The sequence below is a fragment of the Leucopleurus acutus genome (genome assembly GCF_964270905.1).
Source record: "Leucopleurus acutus genome assembly, chromosome: 6".
In the NCBI taxonomy this organism is placed as follows: domain Eukaryota; kingdom Metazoa; phylum Chordata; class Mammalia; order Artiodactyla; family Delphinidae; genus Leucopleurus; species Leucopleurus acutus.
In genome coordinates, this window is record NC_139149.1 from 38,773,108 (window position 1) to 38,788,271 (window position 15,164).

Below are 15,164 nucleotides of genomic sequence, written 5' to 3' on the forward strand. Positions count from 1 at the left end.
CTATCAAATTAAGGAGAAATCCACAAGGTGAGGAAACTAGCATATCATTATTTCTTCTACACTTTATTTTCCCGGTATTTTTAATATACACTATAGACTTTTGGATTCAGAACATTATGACATCTTCTCCTTGAGTAGCGGTTTTTAGCATTGATGTTACATTTGGGCCCCAAAATTACAATTATTATTTGATAAGTCACTTTTAAGTCATTGTCAATGCTGATTAACAATTATTTTATGCCATGACTTTTCCATTATCAATGTTCTTATTAAATTAGGATTTAATTTTAATTTTCAGGAATGTTTTAAGCCTTAGATTCTGTATGTAAAGTACAAGCATAGTACTTGGCACAGAAGTAATTGTTTAATAAAAATAATGTTATTTATTTACTTATTTTGAGGGAACATGAAGGGGCACTTTAAATTGGTAAAACTATAGTCTTTAAGACATAGTAGCATTTTAAAACTATTAATGTCATTATTTGTAATTTATCACCTCTAAAGTACATCTTCAGTAAATTTCCCCACTCTCAGATGGAAAGTATAATTCCTATATCATTGCATATGTAAACTATTTTTCTGTCATCTGAATATACAGACTTGGTTGGGTATAATAGTTTTGTAACATATGTTTTCTTCTAACTTTGCACATTTTATCTTGAATTTGTTTCTGCATTTAGTTTTTCAGAAGAGAAATAGAAGGCCATCTAATTTTATGACTGTTATAGCATATTTTCTCCTCTCCACTCTTCTCATTCTTTCTCCTCTTCTTTCTTCATGCTCATCCTCTTCTACCATCTGGTTGCTTATAGAATATTTTTCTTTACATAGTTTATGCTTTCATCTAGGTGTAAATATATTTCTATTCATTGCACTTGGTCTGTGTGGTACGACCTGTATCAGTGGGCTATTGCTGCATTAACAAACCACTCTGTTGTTTAGAGACTTAAAACAATAAGCATTTAATTATTCCTTGGACATCTATGGGTCAGCTCGGTAGTTCTGATGATAAGAGTTAGGCTTGGCTGTTCTTCTTTAGAATTACTGAAGTGATGGAGATCACCTAGCAGGTTCACTGAGAGTTGGCCTCAGGTAGGATGATTTTCCTCTGATATACATTCTTCAGTAGGCTAGCTTGCGCTTTTTCACGTGGTGATGATGGTGTATCAGGAAATAGAATAGAAGCACACAAGGCCTCCTGAGGCCTGGCATATTGTCAGTTATACCACATTCTGTTGGTCAAAGTAAGTTACAGGGACATCTCAGATTTAGGGATGGAGAAATGGAATCCACCTATTGATGAGAGGAGTGGTAACGTGTGTAGATTTGAGGTGGATGGATATTTGGTGACATTTTTAGAAAATAATCTAACATGATACCTAAGTGATTTGTCAAATTGGAAATTGTCTTCAGTTTTGTCTTTGATTATAATTTCTTTTCAGTTATCTTTTTTGTTGTTGTTCCAAATTCAGAGATCATAACTGTTAGTTTAAATCTTTAATCTTTATTCTGCATATCGATCATCTCTTTTACTAGTCATGTTCTTCACTTTTCTTTTTATTCTGCATGCCAGGAGAAATTTTCAAAATCATTTTGGTCACTGCTTAGGTTTTCTGGATGACATTACTGTTCTTTACTGCATGCAAATAGTTATTCAAATTTTTGAATTGCATTTTTTATGTCTTTGCAATTCTTTCTTGACTAATTTATTCTTACCTCATCATATTTTATATATTTCATCCCACTTTTCTCATCAGTTTTCTTTTTTCTCCCCTTAAGTCATAGGTCTTAAGTTTTAATTCAGTTGCCAACATGTAAAAATTTGGAGGTTTATTAGAAACCCTGAATTCCAGCTTCTTTTAAAGTGAGAGATCTGGCAACAATACATCTCAGATCCTGCTGTAACAATAGGCTGTGACTACCCCCTTTAGATGGAACATATTAGTCTAGTTTGCTACAAACTCCACCCCTCACTGACACTAAGTTTCAGTTGTATTTTATCATTATACTCATGTTTTTTTTCTTAATCTAGTGTTAAATAGGAAATAAAATATTCTTGATGCCTATTCTAGATACATATTTCCATCAAAAAGTGAGGGGGATGAAAGAGTGAGAGAACTGCTCATTTAAGAAAAATATTATAGGGTATATTTTTTTCTGTGGATGTGAAGAATGTTCCTTCATGCATCATATGCAAACAAAACCTATCTGTGCTGAAAGAGTATAATTTAAATCATCTTTATAAAACAAACCATAAAGAGAACTAGGTAGAAAACCAAGAACAAGGCAAATTAAAACTTTAAAAAATAAAGAAATATTTTAACTTAAAAATGGTATTGACATGTCAAAATGTCAGAGGTTTATTTCTGAAATATTTTGGATCATAAAATTGCCCCCAAATTAAAAGCTTTCCACAATGGCATTTTTTTTTAAGTCTATTGGATACAGTAAGAATTATGTTTTCCAACAGGAATAAGCATTCACATTTGTAATTATAACTCAAACATTATTGCTTAGAATGTTTAAGCTATGGTTTAGAAATTATAGGAGAAATTAACAAAGAAAATAATTATTTTGGGCTTTGTCTACTGTAGCTGAGGAAAACAGAGATTTAAAAATACCACTGAGGGCTTCCCTGGTGGCGCAGTGGTTGAGAATCAGCCTGCTAATGCAGGAGACACGGGTTCAAGCCCTGGTCTGGGAGGATCCGACATGGCGCAGAGCAACTAGGCCCGTGAGCCACAACTACTGAGCCTGCATGTCTGGAGCCTGTGCTCTGCAACAAGAGAGGCCGCCATAGTTAGAGGCCCACGCACCATGATGAAGAGTGGCCCCCACTTGCTACAACTAGAGAAAGCCCTCGTACAGAAAGGAAGACGCAACACAGCAAAAATTAATTAATTAATAAACTCCTACCCTCAACATCTTCTTTAAAAAAAAAAATACCACTGAGTTAGCTACATCAATAGTTTTGATAAAAATTTTGATAGGACCAAGAAATTTGGACGTTAGGTTATGATAAAGTAGAACTTCACAATTTCATCAGGCTATGATAAGTAGAATTTCACGAAGTACAACTTTTTCGTACTTTGAAAAAGTTTAATGTTGTCTTAGCAAAATCAGTAAGCTTATCTGCAAAGAATATTTGTGAGATGGCTGAAGTTGACCTCAGGCTTCTTAGAAAACTTATGTTCAAAGTTGCACACTTGGTAGAAACAAGAAACTTCAATTTCAAAATTGCATTATTTATTGGCATAGGTTTGTGCTAAAAAGTTGAAAATAGGATACATAATGGACATAGTTGTTAACATAAACTGAATTTGATCCATCCTTGAAGTGGATTCACAATAAGGTATATTGCTATACTACATCAAAGCTAGGTCAATGAGGTGGTGAAGGCATTTTTTAAGCCACTGAAAAAAATTAATTTGTTCGTGTCTTCCAAAGAAAATTTTTGCCTCTTCTTCTCAACAGAAGAATAAAACAAAATTTTATTTTTAGGTTTAAATAATAACCCAACAAAATGTATTTGAATATTTCTATACAAGGGAATTCCTATTAATTATGAATGTTTATGACTTGATTTTCTCATTCATTTCTAGTGAAAGCATGTTGTATGAGTTTCCCGTGGCTGCTGTAACAAATTACCACAAACTTGGATTCTTAAAGAGATTTATTCTGTCATAGTTCTGGAGATCAGAATTCCAAAATCAGTTTTGCTGGCTTAAATCAGTTTTGCTGCTGTTAGGAGGGCCGTGTTCCCTCAGGAGGCTCTAGGGAAGATACCTCTTCTAGCTTCTGTGTCTCCCCGCAGTCTTCAGTTTGTGGCTGCATCACTAGTCTCTGCTTCCATGGTCACATTACCCCCTCCACTTCTGTATGTTTAATCTCCCTCTGTCTTTCTCTTATAAGGACACTTGTAATGGCGTTTAGGGTCTACCCAGTTATTTCAAAATAATCTCCCCATTTCAAGATCCTTAACACTTTTTCCAAAAAGGGTAATATTTACAGTTTCCAGGGATTAGGACACAGTATCTTTGGAGCCATCATTTAGCCCAGTACACTTGTCTTTGGGAAATTCATTTGGCAAGAAAAAATCTTGCCCATTTTCCTATGCTGAAATCAGTTTCAGGAAATGAAAAGAATTTGCTGAATTACAATTCTGACATTGTGAAGATGAAAATTGAATATAAAAAAAGGCTATATAGTTGCAGAACTCATGAAAATGAAGTAAAATCGATTAATTTCCTCTCTTAATCAGCACTGATAGTTTGAATGAAGAAAACAACTGGAAATTGCTGCACTGAAAGGCAAAACGGTACTAAAAAGTAAATCTGAAACTGTTGGAATACCAAGTTTCTGAAATATCTCGGGAGTAATTATCCAAAAAGTATAAAGGACCATTCATGGATTCTTTCCATGTTCAAAGTATGTATCTTTCTGTACAGCTGCTTTACATTATGAAGCAGAATAAAAATAAATATCATTCTCAATTAACATTTTCAAGAATGAATTATTTACTGCCTATCATAACTCAAATATTAGATCTAAATGATCTTGGTACAGAAGAAAATGAGTAAGGTTTCCAGTTAAAAATCAATGTAATAATAATAAAAAAAATCAATGTAATGACAATGAAGAAAGAAACATTTAATAAATAGAAATCGTTTTCAATTTCTGTTTTTAAAAAATTAATTTGAAATATAATCTAATAAAGTCCATGGTTGAATTGTCTTGCATTGTTATATAGGATAGTTTAATTAAAACATACAACTCTTTATTAGTGTGTAGTAATTGATATTTTCACATCTTTTGCCTTTTTTTACTCTGTTATGTTATCTACCAAGGCTCTCTGTGCTTTTGAGTTTGCAATACTTGGCTTGCGTCTTCTTGTTTCTCACAGATGAAACAGATTATTTAAAACTACCTCTTCTGTTCTTAAGAATAACGTGGAGGGTTTTTTCTTCCTCACTTTCACTCTAGTCCTGTGTTGTAATAATTCTAGCTGCTCCATAAATAATTCTAATAAATTCTAATAAATAATTCATAATAATTCCATAAATAATTCTAGCTGCTCCATAAATCCTCATGCCTCAGTGGTTTAACAAAATGAAATGTACTTCAGAGTCACATAGTGGCTAGGGGATAGTCCTGAACCATGGGGAAGCTTCCCTACAAGGATTAATGCAGGGACTCAGTTTCCTTCCATCTTTCAGCTCCCCTGTCTTCAAAACGCAGCTTCCACATTGCTGCATAATAGCAAAGAGGATGGAGAATTATGTGTGGGAGGTTTCCTAGTCCAGTCCTGGAAGTGGTGACCCCACTTTCTCTTACGTCTTACTGTCTAGAACTCAGTTACATGACCACACTTAAATGCAAGGGAATGTGAGAAATGTCATCTAGCTCTCCTCCCAGGAAGAAGAAGAAATTGATGGGTGAATAACCAGCAGTCCCTCCACAGGTCCTCTCCCTCACGTAAGAACAACTAGAAAAGGAACAAAAAAATAAAAACCATAATTCAGTCTTCACAGAAACAAGAAAATGGCCAAACTCCAAATCATAATTTTTTTTACCCTGTGTGGTCAGTGACACTACAGAAACCAAAACTAATAAGGATGCTAAGAATTGATACATACTTTTAAGGTCTTGGGTTGGACTACATGTTTTCCTGAAAGAAAGAGTCATAATAACCAAGAGGATAGCATAGAATGAGAAAATTTTCGGTCAAGAATAAGCGTTGAAGAACAAAGAGACATCTCAGAGAAACCTAGCTCATGCTGCATGAGAGAAAGGGAGGGGTAGCTACAGGAGAAACTTTCTTCATAAGCCTTTTTTTTTTTTTTTTTTGCGAATTCTTCCTAGCTTAAAGAAACCACAGGAAATGAAGCAAATTTTTTTTTTTGCAAATATTTTTTTAAAAAAAAGGAAAAACATAAATGAAAGGTAATGCAAATACACATTACAAAAACAATAGAGGAGTTTCCCAAAGAAAAAGAAGGGTTCAAAGAAATAGTTCTCAATATTCTCAAACAAATTATAGACAATGTGATTGCTTTTTTGGTTTGTTTTTAGGAATTAAAGATTATATTTTGGAGAACAAAGTAACAATCTCTGTGGAACATTTGCCTTAAAATATGTGTTTATTAAACACCAACCCGAACAGGATTATCCATTTCCATATAAGTCTTCACATTTAAAACGTGAATAAAGTTGATGCTTTTGTTAATATTCTCAATTCATGACTTTATCCGAACTAGTTCCTTTCTTTCATTCAGTTTTATTGAGATATGATTGACTGTATAAGTTTAAGGTATACAGCGTAATGACTTGACTTCTGTATATTGTGAAATGATTACCACACAAGTTTAGTTAACATCCATCATCTCATATAGATTAAAAAATGTTTTTTCCCTTGTAAAGAGAAGTCTTAGGATTTACTCTCTTAGCAATTTTCATATATACCATACAGCAGCGTTAGCTGTCATGTTAATGTCATTGTGTTGTACGTGACATCCCCAGCACTTATTTATCTTATAACTGGAAGTTGGTATCTTTTCACCACTTTAACTCAATTGCCCCACCCCCACATCTGGTAACCATAAATCTGATCTCTCTTTTTAGGAGATTGTTTTGTTGTTTCTGTTTTTAGATTCCACCTGTAAATGAGATCATACAGGATATGTCTTTCTCTGTCTGACTTATTTCACTTACCATAATGCCCTCACAGTCCGTCTATATTGTTGCGAATGGCAGGATTTCCTTCTTTTTTACTGCTTAATAGTATTCTAGTTTGTGTGTGTGTGTGTGTGTGTGTGTGTGTGTGTGTGTGTGTGTGTGATTGCTTTTTAAAAAAGAGCTTAAAGAGCAGGTGAAAAGGTTCTGGGAGGAGATTATACGACAATAGAAAATACGTAAAATGAACTGGTAGAACCCAGAAGAAAATAAAAATTCAGTGGAAACATATAAGATAAAAATAGTCCAGATATGAAAGTCACACTTAAAATAACAAAAATAGAATAACGACTGAAGACACTGGGGGCATGGTAACAGGTAACAAATAAATAAAAGAGAATAAAATAAAAGTGATTATTACTAACATGATAGGGATGTAATAAGGACAAAAGGAATATTATAATGGGATCCTGAAGATGAAAACAAAACTAGTGGGAAAGAAAAAAATAGTCCAAGTTATAGTATAAGAAAACTTTCATGAAATAAAGATTGAGAGGAATTTTCAAATCTTAAAAGCCAAGTCTGCCATCCAAAAACAATTCAAAACATTGTAAATTACTGAACAAAATGGTTAAAAAAGTGTTGTATAGGAATCCAAGCAGAAGAAGAAAATAATGCACAAGGAAGAAATGAAGGTTGTCTTCAGACTTCTTACATGTTCTCACACTCAACCAGAAGACAGGTATCAATCTCTAAACATGATGGGAGAAAGCTTGACCCAGTAACTACATACTCAACCAAGTTTATAAAGGCAACAGAAGCATGGCTGTTGTTGGCTGATGTTCTCAAGCATGGCTGATGTTGCAATAAGATAACTGTCAAGATATCTTGAAAAAAAAAAGATGATAAACTCCAGCCTATCAAGTGATACATTAAAATTAAGAATAGGAGAAGATGTGGATTAAAGGTTAGTGTTATATTAATCAAGATAAGCTGGGTTATGCTGTAATAAAAAACTGAATGCCAGGTGCTTACACAAGCAACACAAAATGTCATAAAGAATATATATTCATTCATTTGTGATGGACACTTAGTTTGCTTCCATATATTGGCTATTATAAATTATGCTGCCATGAACATTGAGGTGTGTGTATCTTTTTGAATTAGAGTTTTTGTTTTCTTCAGATATATATCCAGAAGTGGAATTCCTGGATCATTGGTAGTTTTTAGTTTTTTGAGGAACCTTCATACTGTATTCCATAGTGGCTGTACCAATTGACATTCCCACCAACAGCATACTAGGGTTGCCTTTTCTCCACAACCTTGCCAACATTTGCTGTTTGTAGACTTATTGATGATGGCCATTCTGATAGGTGTGAGATGATACCTCATTGTGGTTTTAATTTGCATTTCTCTGATGATTACCGATGTTGAGAATTTTTTTATGTGTTTGTTGGTCATCTGTATATCTTCTTTGGAAAAATGTCTATTCAGGTCTTCTGCCAATTTTTAAAATTGGGTTGTTCTTGTTTTATATATATTGAGTTGTATGAGCTGTTTATAAATTTTGAATATTAACCCCTTATAGGACATATCATTTACAAATATTTTCTTCCATTTAGTAGGTTGTCTTTTCATTTTGTTGATGGTTTTCTTTGCTATGCAAAAGCTTTTAAGTTTAATTAGGTCTCAGTTGTTCATCTTTTGTTGTATTTCTTTTGCCTTAGGAGACAGATCCAAAAAATATTGCTACAATTTATTTTAAAGAGTGTTCTGCCTATATTCTCTTCTAAGGGTTTTATGGTTTCAGGTCTTACATTTTGGTCTTCAATCCATTTTGAATTACTTTTTGTATATGATGTGAGAAAAAGTTCTGATTTCATTCTTTTCCACGTGGCTGTCCAGTTTTCACAACACCACTTATTGAAAAATCTGTCTTTTCTCTGTTGTATATTCTGCCTACTTTGTCATAGATTAATTTACCTTAAGTTTGTGGTTTAGTTCTGGGCTCTCTATTCTGCTCCATTGATCAATGTGTCTGTTTTTGTGCCAGCACCATGCTGTTTTGATTACTGTAGCTTTGTAGTATAGTCTGAAGTCAGGGACCATGATACTTCCAGCTTTGTTCTCTTTTTCTCAAGATTGGTTTGGCAATTCAGGGTCTTTTATGGGCCCATATAAATTTTAGAATTATTTGTTCCAGTTCTGTGAAAAATGTCCTGGGCATTTTGATAGAAATTGCATTAACCCTGTAGATTGCTTTGAGTTGTATGGACATCTTAACAATATTAATTCTTCCAATCCAAGAACATGTGTATCTTTCCATTTTTTTGTATCATTTTCAAATTTCTTCATCAGTTTTTTATAGTTTTCAGAGTATAGGTCTTTCACCTCCTTAGTTAAGTTTAATTCCTAGGTATTTTATTGTTTTTGATGCAATTTTAAACGGAATATTTTTTTTTTTGTTTTTTTGTTTTTTTGCTTTCTCTTTCTGTTAGGTCATTTTTAGTGTATAGAAAAGCAACCGATTTCTGTGTATTAATCTTGTATCCTGCAACTTTACTCTATTCATTTATTAGTTGTACTGGGTTTTTGGTGAAGATTTTAGGGTTTTTTATACGTAGAAGCATATCATCTACAAATAGTGATAGTTTTATTTCTCACCTGCAAATTTGGATGTCCCTTCTTTCTTTATCTTGTCTGATTGTGATGGCTAGGACTTACCAATACTATGTTAAATAGAAGTGGTGAGAATGGGCATTTTGTCTTATTCCTTATTTTAGAGGAAAGATTTTCAGCTTTTCACTGTTGAGTGTGATGTTAACTGTTGGTTTGTCATAAATGGCCTTTATTATGTTGTGATATGTTCCCTCTGTACCAACTTTGATGAGAATTTTTATTACAAATGAATGTTGAATCTTGTCAAATGCTTTTTTGGCATCTGTTGAGATTATCATATGATTTTTAGCCTTCCTTTTGTTAATGTAGTATATCACATTGATTGATTTGCAAATATTGAACCATCCTTGCATCCCTGGAATAAATCCCACTTGATCATGCTGTATGATCCTTTTTACATATTGTTGAATTTGGTTTGCTGTTACTTTGTTAAGAATTTTTGCATGTGTATTCATCAGAGATAATGGCCTGTTACTGATTTTGGTATCAGGGTAATAGTGGCCTCAGAATGAATTTCAGAGTGTTCCATCTCTTTATTTTTTTGGAATAGTTTGAGAAGGACAGGTATTAGCTCTTCATTATATGTTTGGTAGAATTCCTTTGAGAAGTCATCTGGTTCTGGTCTTTTGTTTACTGGGAGTTTTTGTATTACAAATTCAACCTCACTACTTGTGATCAGTCTGATCAGATTGTCTATTTTTTCCTGATTTTTGTCTTTGGAGGTTATATGTGTCTAGAAATTTATCCATTTCTTCTAGGTTGTCTAATTTGTCAACATATAACTGTTTGTAGTCTTCTCTTAAGATATTTTGTATCTCTGTGATATCTGTTGTTATTTCTCCTCTATCATCTCTTATTTTGTTTATTTGGGTCCTTTCATTTTTTTCTTGATGAGCCTGGCTAAACGTTTATCAATTTTGTTTATCTTGTCAAAAAACCATCTCTTGGTTTTATTGATCTTTTCTATTGATTTTGGGGGTCTCTATTTTATTTATTCTCTCTCTGATCTTTATTATGTCCTTCCTACTGCTGACTTTGGGCTTTGTTTGTTCTTTTTCTAATTCCTTTAGATAGTAAGTTAGGGTTTCTAAAAAAAAAAAATTATTTATTTATTTATTTATTTATTTTGGCTGCATTGGGTCTTCCTTGCTGCATGTGGGCTTTCTCTAGTTGTGGCAAGCAGGGGCTACTCTTCGTTATGGTGTGTGGGCTTCTCATTGCGGTGGCTTCTCTTGTTGCGGAGCATGGGCTCTAGGCACATGGGCTTCAGTAGCTGTGGCTCACGGGCTCTAGAGTGCAGGCTCAGTAGTTGCGGCACATGGGCTTACTTGCTCCGCAGCATGTGGGATCTTCCTGGACCAGGGATCAAACCTGTGTCCCCTGCTTTGGCAGGCAGATTCTTATCCACTGTGCCACCAGGGAAGCCTGGTTAGGTTTATTTGAGATTTTTCTTGTTTCTTGAAGTAGGCCTGTATTGCTATAAACTTCCTTCTTAGAGATGCTTTTGCTACATCCCATAGATTTTGGAAAGTTGTGTTTACATTTTCATATTTGTCTTGAGGTATTTTCTGATTTCCTCTTTTATTTCTTCAATGACCCATTGTGTTTTTAGTCTCCATATGTTTGTGCTTTTCCATTTTTCTTCTTGTAATTGATTTCTAGATTCATACCGTTGTGGTCAGAGAAAGTGCTTGATATAATTTCTGTCTTCTTAAATTTGCTGAGACTTGTTTTGTGGCCTAGCATGTGATCTCTCCTGGAGAAAGTTCCATGTGCACTTGAAAAGAATGTGTGTTCTGCTGTTTTTGGATGGAATGTACTGTAGATATCTATCAAGTCCAACTGGTCTATTGTGTCATTTAAGACCACTGTTCCCTTATTTATTTTCTCTCTGGATGAACTGTTCTTTGATGTAATGGGTGTTAAAATCCCCTATTATTATAGTATTATTGTCTGTTAATTTTTGCTTTATATATTAGGTGTTCCTGTATTGGGTGCATATTTGTTAACGAGTATAATATCCTCTTCTTGTATTGATCCCTTTATCATTCTGTAATACATCTTCTTTTCTTTTCTTTTGTTATAGACTTTGTTTTAAAGTTTATTTTGTCTGATATGAGTGTTACTACCCCCACTTTTTTGTCATTTCCATTTGCATGAAATATCTTTTTTCATCCCCTCACTTTCAGTCTGTGTGTGTCTTTAGCTCTGAAGTGAGTCTCTTGTAAGCAGCTAATAGATGGGTCTTGTGTTTTTATCCCATCAGGCACCGTATGTCCTTTGATTGGAGTTTTTGGTCCATTGACATTTAAAGTGATTATCGATAGGTATTTACATATTGTCATTTTGTTACTTGTTTTCCAATTGTTTTCATAGTTCTTTGTTATTTTCTTCTTTCAGTTTCTTCCCTTGTGGTTTGATGATTTTCTTTAGTGGTATGCTTGTGTCCCATTCCTTTCAGTTTTTGTGCATTTAATATAGGTTTTTGATTTGTGGTTACCATGGGATTTATATATGTTGACCTATAACTATATTTACTTGTTTTAAACAGTAGTCATTTGAGTGCAAACACATTGTAAAAGAATCTACATTTTTTACTCGTCTTCCCCACTTTTTGTGTTTTGATGTCATATTTTACATCTTCATGTTTATGCCTTTACTGATTATTGTAGTTATAGTTGATTTTATAATTTTTTTTGTCTTTTAATCTTCATACTGGCTTATTTAAGTGGTTGATCCTCAGCCTTTACTAAATATTTGCCTTTACTGCTGGATTTTTTCTTTCCTATAGATTCTTCTTGTTACAGCCTTTTCTTTTCCACTTAGACAAGATGCTTTAACATTCCTTTTAGGGTAGGTTTAGTATTGCTGAACTCTTTTAGCTTTGCTTGTTTGTGAAGTTCTTTTATCTCTCTTTCTATTCTAAATGACAATCTTGCTGAGTAGAGTATCCTAGGTTGCACATTTACTCCTTTCAGCAATTTGAATGTATCGTGACACTCCCTTCTGGCCTGCAAAGTTTCTGCAGAGAAATTAGCTGATAGCCTTATGGGGGTTCCCTTGTGTAACTCTCTGTTTTTCTCTTGCTGCCTTTAGAATTCTCTCCATATCTTTAACTTTTGCCATTTTAATTTTAATATGTCTTAGTGTGGGTCTGTTTGGTTTCATCTTGTTTGGGACCTTCTGTTCTTCCTGAACCTGGATATCTGTTTCCTTCTTCAGGTTTGGGAAGTTTTCAGCCAAAATGTTATCAGATACATCTTTGACTCTCTTCTCTGTCTCTTCTTCTTCTGGGACTTCTGTAATGCGAATGTTGGTATGCTTGATGTTGTCCCAGAGATCCCTTAAGATGTTCTTATATTTTAAAATTTGTTTTTCTTTTTGCTCTTCTGATTGGGTGATTTCCATTATTCTATCTTCCAGATCACTTATGCATTCTGTATCACCTAGTCTGCTGTTATAAATTTTAGAGATATTTTAGGAACTAGTACCTACTGCAGTGGAAAAGTATTTTTCAGAAGTGTCAACATTTCCTTCAGTGTTACCTGCTCTTTTTTTTGCTTTTAAATTCTAGTAAAATTAAGGAAAATACATTTATTTAAAATAATATTTATTTTATTACCTCATTTTGTAAAGTTGCTTCTGTATATACATTTATTCAACTATTCTTCTATTTGAATATATTCCTAAAAAATATTTGGTTTGATTTTCCAAAGTTAATAATGGTTATTTTCAGGTCATGGGATTAATCTTTTTTTTCTTTGGTCCTTTTCAATTTTGCTTAGAAAGAATTTTTTTAATGAGAATGAGTCATTTTTATTTCAAAAACAAGATCACTGTTTTTTATTCCGAAATGTTAGGGTAGATTTCTAGTTTTTAACTTATAAATTTGAAAATAGTATACACACATATGTAGGTGTATGTTTGTGTGTATACGTGTATATGTTGTATACATAGTATATACACATAGTAAATGTGTACTGATACAGAAGGCTGTTGTTTACTGATACAAAAGGATTTTTGGAGCATATAGGCAAAGTATAGAACAGCAGCTGTAATGTGATCTATTTTCATGTATATGTGTGTGTGTGTGTTGTGTATGTGTGTGTGTGTGTGTGTGTGTGTGTGTGTGTGTGTGCTCATGTATAGGCATTAAGGCTGTTTGGAAGACTATCAAATGTTGAGTGATTCTCCCTGGGTGTTAAGGTTATAGGCAAATAGTATTTTTTTTCTCATATCTTTTTCCCAATTTTCCAAATTAGCATAAATTAATTGTGCAATTAAAATAGTTTTGAAAGAACAAATGTATTAATTTATATTCCTGGATAGATTGAGAAAAATACCTGTGGCTTTTAAGAAGTGCTAAGTTTCCTACTTATTTTGTACATAAAAACTTACAAAGGTAAATTTGGTAAATTTACCTGGTTCCCTGGTGTCCTGAAATAATTAATGCTTTTATGCCAGGTGAAGCAAAAAATTGCATAACAAATAAACCTATTTGAACTCTCTACAGAAAGTTTCCATTTTATCCATGCTTTTCTTAATAGCAAATGTTTTAGCTGATATGAATGATATGAATAGGCAAGGAAATTTTCCCAGTTGTTCAGTGCCAAAAGTTTTGTGAAATCTCATCAGGCCAACCTATTTGTTCTCCTTCTCACTTCCATTGCAGTGTGGTTTGCATTATTATTTACTAACTAGATTACAGTCTGCTGCTTTCTCGAACTATTTCCCAGCTTTTTTCACATGAAGATTTCATTTTTTGTTAAATGCTAGTAATTCATTCATTTGATTTCTGTGTGGAGGATGAATAGCTACATAGCAATTTCAAAACCACAGGAGAATGTCAAAGGTGTTTCTTAATCTGTTTTACAAATGATTATAACAGCTGAGAAATAAGTCAAGGACAGGAAATCACCTTCTCCAACTAGGAATTTATTGTCCATTTAGATCTAAGAAAAATCTTTAACCCAGTGGGGATGATTACATTTTCTTTATTTTAAATTTAGAAGACTTAGAAGCATGCACAAAAGAGAAGTATTTAGAGTATTATATGAAAATTTACAGTTTAGAGAACTGGAATTTTCAATGGAATACTGCTGTAAGAAGACCCATAAAAATATAGGCATGGAAATAGTTGGCTAGATTCTATTCAGAATTTAATTTTTTTCCTTGAAAAGCTTTATTTGTGTTTTTATTATTTAATTATTTATTTAAGATGGTATTATGTGGGGTAAGATAGGACTTTACTTTCCTCATACGTGACAAGGAGCAATAATACAGAAAATGTGTCCAAGAGAGATGGGAAAAAAACCATTTTATTTCATTATGATTACTTTTCACAGATGAAAACTATTCTTGAAATATGATATATATTTAAATATAAATACCTATGCACATTGCCTGCCTTTTAATATTCCAAAATTAGTGATTTTATGAACTCTAGGCTAAGTATTTTTTCCACAAAGGAAAATGGGGTGTGTGTGTTTCTCTTCAAATCCTCTCAGCCTTACTTTGACTTCAGCCATTGTTGCTCCAACCTGTTCTGCATTTGTTTTGACCAGCTTTGCACAGGCATAACCTGACAAAACCTCTCTTGGACCTACACAGTGTACTTACCTATCACTTTCCACCCCAGAGCTTTTCTAACATAGTGATGTGTGGGATACCTTTGGGGATTCACCTGGCACTCAAGCATGTGCAATGAGATGTTAATGCCCAAATGTCACCCTTGACTAGTTGAAGATGGAATCCACAGTGTAAATATGTTCCCCTTTCTTCTCTCAAAAGATAATTCAGAGATTTATCTAATT